At 34.1% G+C, this 5,344-nt stretch overlaps 1 long non-coding RNA gene across 14 annotated transcripts; it reads right to left on the reverse strand.

Moving 5' to 3' along the window:
• Positions 1-1,172: 1,172 nt before the first annotated feature.
• On the reverse strand, positions 1,173-5,122 carry LOC113325938. Of its 14 annotated transcripts, none has more exons than XR_003348187.1 (12): positions 4,780-5,121; positions 4,485-4,550; positions 4,284-4,367; positions 4,011-4,109; positions 3,807-3,905; positions 3,398-3,474; positions 3,192-3,303; positions 2,872-2,953; positions 2,556-2,614; positions 2,349-2,421; positions 1,696-2,055; positions 1,173-1,420 (listed from the first exon to the last, which is right to left on the reverse strand). It is a non-coding gene; the product is annotated as an uncharacterized LOC113325938 (long non-coding RNA). The 14 variants fall into 14 exon arrangements; XR_003348182.1 differs by having other exon boundaries at positions 1,696-2,101; XR_003348188.1 differs by having other exon boundaries at positions 1,696-1,777; positions 1,998-2,055; positions 2,349-2,614; positions 4,780-5,120.
• Positions 5,123-5,344: the final 222 nt, after the last annotated feature.

The following is a 5,344-nucleotide window of genomic DNA, read 5'->3' on the forward strand; positions in this document are numbered from 1 at the left end:
AAATCATCTTTAGATACATAACCTTCTCAAGTTCGCATACTAGGTTCGCGGACTTAAGACACCGGATAGAGTTTACAAACTCCAGCAGAAATTCTCGGGTTCCAGAACTACGACGGTTCGCGGACTGTGTTCGCGGACTTGGCTCATGTAAGTAGTTTGTCAACTCCAGCAGAAATTCTCGGGTTTGAGAACTTTGGCAGTTCGCGGACTTGGCACTTGCCATACTTCCGGTTCTCTTGATCAACAAAGTTCGAAAACTTCGGTTCAAGGAATCCATTGGTTATGCAATCTAAACTCTCATTCCAATCATTGAAACATTCTTAGAGGACGTTATATAGTTGTTACATTATTTCTCGTCAAAGCAATTTTTAAAGTGATTGAAATATTCATGACTTTCGTCACTAGGTAAAGACAATCTTGGTCGAAGCGAAAAGCTTATCAACACATATTTCGAGATATAGATAGGTGAGGTATACTCGGCTTGAAATACCAAATGTGTATGATCTAGTCTATATATATATAGCATACGACTTTTGTCTCAAAGAGTAGGAGATAGAATAGATATTCTTTTGAGTGACAGATAAGTTCAAGTCCCCACATACCTTTTTATAGAGAAGTTCCACCGGTTCCTTGAGTAGATCTTCTTCTTGTATGATGAACCTCCATGAAGTCCTTGAGCTCAACTACACTTATTATCCTAGTCCGAGACTTAGCTATAAGAGACTAAAAATCAAGACTTATAGTTTTGATCACTAACATTGACAAACATGCTTGAGATAGCAACGCATGCGAGTTTGACCGGGCAGTGCTCTAACAATCTCCCCCTTTGTCAATTTTAGTGACAAAACTATCAATTCATATGAAATCACTAGTGGAAAATGGAAGTTAAACCACTGCCAGGACAAAAAGTAATATCACTAAAATTACTGTGTCCATCAGCAGTAAAATATGAGTGATTTTTCTAAAACGACCGTGTCTGGCAAGGGTTGATTTCTTTAAAAGAACCACTGTCTTTCACAGTACATGTATAGATACTAATACACACAGTAGTTTTGATTGATGATATTTCATAAAAAAAATAATAATATTGATTCAGCTGAATCTAAAACTGATTCAACTGAATTGAAAACTAAAAGCTGAATCACAATTAAATTAATGACTTCAAAACCGAATTTCACAAAATTAAATTGACAACAACTTTAAAGCTCAATACGTATTGAAAAGTGAATTCAGTCTACAATTTCAACTAAATACTGCAAGTTCCAAGTATGAAAAAAATCTAACACTAAGTTGGAAAACCTTGAACTATGTTCCTATTACAAGATTTACAACCATAAAGTTTAAAAACATATACAACACCATTTAAGACTTCATCTTCTAACAAACTAGCTCAAATCAGGTCCATTACTCCATCCCTAAGCTGCAAACAAAACTCAAGACTACAACAATTAACAACAGTAACAAAAGAGGAAAAGAGAAAAGGACCTACTCGACACCAGCACCACCTACAACTACATGTGCAACTATCCACTCATTATAATTTAAAGAAAAAACATGAACTATAACTATTTTGCAAATGTAAAATATCCAGTCCATAACTCATGAAGAAATTGAGATCATGACCCAAAACATACACAGCGAATTGATAGAAGTCTTAGGAGAAAATCCACAAACTTAACCAATTGAGATCCTTACCCAGCAAACTTGCCAGTTGACACTCGTAGAGAGGTTCATAGCTGCATATATTACCATTTATATGATCAAACTTTAATTCCACCTGCAAAATATTCAAACAAAATGAATTCAAAACAATAACAACATAATACTTGTACATGAAAAATTCAACATGTGAGGAAAATACGAGGACTTGTCGAAAATTTGACAATTGTGTCCTCTTCCTGCTCAATTTTAAAGAAAAATACATTGAATGATAAAAATTAAAGAAGGGAATAAACCATACAATCAACGATCAAGCCAAACTTCTCTCGGTAAGATACCTGGTTGAAAGGTTGTTGTAGTTTCTCATTTGTAAAATTGATACAAAACTGCTCAAAGCTGAGGCATTGAACATATGCAAGAGAATACCATCAAATGAGCAGTCCTATGAAATAATAATATAGGCAGGTAATTCCTTTAAAGGTACAAATTAAAATTACAAGCCATGCAAAGAATAAAGGCCTTCTGCTAATGTATATGTGTAACTGTAAACATAGTACAAAAAGATTAACAATTGGATTAAGATTGTATGCTTAAGTACTTGCCCAAAAAACTAAGTTTATCCCCAATAATGTTGAACAACATAGTTTAGTCTTCTTCAATAAAAGAGGACAAGCTGAAAAAGAACTTACAGACACTAAAAAGAGGAACTGGAGTTCACATTTGAACACTAAAACAAGTGATAAATCTTCCTTGTAGAAAAAGCTATGAAAGAAAAGTAAAAATGAAAGAAAAGTCACTTTAGAGTTACATTAATGTAAAACCAAGCACACTTTAAGCAATTTATGAAAGCTAAAACCTACAGAACAAAAAATTGAAGGGTAACAGATCAAGCATACCTTATTCATATAGTTAAGAGCCTCCACCATTTTTGCGGATCTGGCGCCACACCAGGCAACTAATAATCCAAATAAACAACCATAAAGGATGAGTACCATTTGTGTTATTACAATCTAAAGGACTAGCTGCGAACATTACAAGCTTATTCTTATCATGTACACTAGCCTTTCAGGTAATACTATTGCAGCGAATTTGCACGCTATCATGGACCCTAATGAAAACATACAACATGAAACAACTTTAAGAACAATACCTAATATTAGACGCCCAAACTAAGCTAGTGAACTGAAATAGGATGGAAAAGGATTTGCTTACCCATGGAATGACCGGAAGCATGAGATTTTCTTAAATCTATACGACCCATTAATGCTAATGAATCCTTTTCCAAATTGATATCCTGTATCAACAATCCCATTACACGAATTTTCAAAACTGAAAAAGAAAATGCGTCAAAAGCACACTTTATATTTATTTAGATTTGACACGATTGTTGGCACCCAATTAATTCAGACTTCTTAGCCCTGTGGAAATTCCAGAGAGAACACACTTATGCCATAATGCTTATATGCACAACTCACAATGATTCAGTATGCTAGTAAACTACTGCAATCTCAAAGATGTTACAAATGGCTTACCAATACTCCAGTGTCATTTCTTTCAAGCGGGTTTCAAGCCTTTGAAAAATTGTAGTCCTCCCAAAATTTTGCTTGTTATGAGTTGGTTGAATAAAATTAACCTCCAAAGTACCTGCCGAAACAGATCATTGCGCGAAGTTTAAAAAGAGGAAATGGGAGCATCATAATGTGAAAGACGGCGTAAAAGATTAGCATAATTTTCTCACCTGCTACACCTCATTCTGACTGACAACATCCAAAAGCGGTTGTGTTTAGAAGAAGTGAACAGACATGTGTCATGTACCTAGAAGTATATTACGAAGCAATTAAACAAGACCGGTTGAAGTAAGAAAAATATATCATTCTTAGCATGTTCTTGTGGTAAATGCAGAATCCATGGATATTTATCTTAGGAGCATCCTTTAGGAACCCAATTGTAGTCTACTTTTCCATGGATATTTATCTGCAAAATTGTGCCGCCGAACGACTTTTCCAAGCAATATTATTCTGAAATGCTCAGGTAACCTCAAGTATAAGATGGATAAGTACTCCTGAGGTGTCGAAGTAAAAATGAAAAAAGGTTTGGCAAGTTTTAACATGCATCATCAAATGGTGAAGTACGAAACACAGACTCACACGAAGAGAATAGTGAAGCTTGTTGGTCAGATGTTATTGGCATAGAGCTTGTAAAGTAGCTTTCTTGGACATTTATGGGGCTCCAGCTAGTTGGATATCCTTCAAACAAGTAAGACATGTATACACTCAAATTTGAGAAACAAACATATGAAAAAAAACTTGTAATGGAAACGAAAGGACAATGTTACAACATCATAAACGAACCTTTACATATGATTCAAAATTGAGCTTCATTTCCCCATCGTCGGTGAACCAAAGATTGTAGATAATAACATTAATTCCATGAGTTCCCAAGTCATTGAACTGCTCAGCAAATTCAGCAAATACAAACCAATGCATCACAAAAAATACCTTTTAATCAAACTAACAACACAAAATTCCAGCATAAGAATCCTAATCTAGTAACATAAGAAAACCCATATTTATCAAACAGTATATGCATAATATTTCATAAACTGGCAGAAGTAATGATCTTACAACACAAAATCACAAATTAAATCCCATCTTTATCAAACACGAGAATGTTGTTAACCTTCTCCTTTGCTTTCCTTTGCACCACTTCTGTAGAAATCATGAAAGAAAACAACTCAGTACAAAATAAAAAACTTAAATTCAACATAAAAGAAGAACCCAATATAGATTTAATCATGAATTGATTTTTTATTTATTTTTGTTTACCACTATTAGATTTAGATGGCTTTGATGATGATGGATTGGTGCTGGAGCTTTCTACTTCGTTAGTGCCTGAATAAAAAGAAAATACACACAATCAATAAAACAAAACTAAGAAAACAAACAAATAAACAAAAGTAGGAATAAATCCACTAACTGATAACAAATCTGAAAAGAGAACTCAGATGAAATTGAAGCTTTTAGGTTTACTAAGATCTAATTTTTTTTCTACTGAAATTTCAATTTGGAGATGGATAAGTTAATCGATTGAACTAAAACGATAAATAGAGATTATACATACCTTTCGATTCAGTTTTCGTAGATTAATCTTGGTTTTCAGTTGTTGTTGATTATCATCATCACCTCTTTCTCACCGATTCAAAACAAATCTTCAAGAGCCGGTGTTGAAGAAGAGGACGCAAAACCTAATACTAAAGTTTTGATTCACAAGCATCTAATTGTTATGATACAGAAAAAAATGAAGCGAAACAGATAGAGAGAAGTGGTGGAAGAGGCTAGATGAAGTGAAACAGATAGAGAGATAAAAGAGATAAGGTTTGGTTTCTTTTTCTCTTTCCGCAGAAAAATCTAGCCCTCACAGTGGCTCTTGAATTTTGAATTATTACAAAACTACTCCTCTAAAGAACAACTGTGTCAGAGACAGGTTTATGTTTTTCTTTTTTTTTTCCAACAAAAACTATTGTGAGACACTGCACTATACATAACTACGGCCCAAGAGCAGTGGTTTTTGTAAATCCCAGGAAGTGGTTAAAAACCCATTTCCCATTAGTGAATACAAAAAAGATAATGAAACTTTAGTAGCTCCTATTCCACATATCTAATCTTCAACATTCCTCGAAATCTTC

This window comes from Papaver somniferum, unplaced genomic scaffold (assembly GCF_003573695.1).
Source record: "Papaver somniferum cultivar HN1 unplaced genomic scaffold, ASM357369v1 unplaced-scaffold_1, whole genome shotgun sequence".
NCBI classification, from domain to species: Eukaryota; Viridiplantae; Streptophyta; class Magnoliopsida; order Ranunculales; family Papaveraceae; genus Papaver; species Papaver somniferum.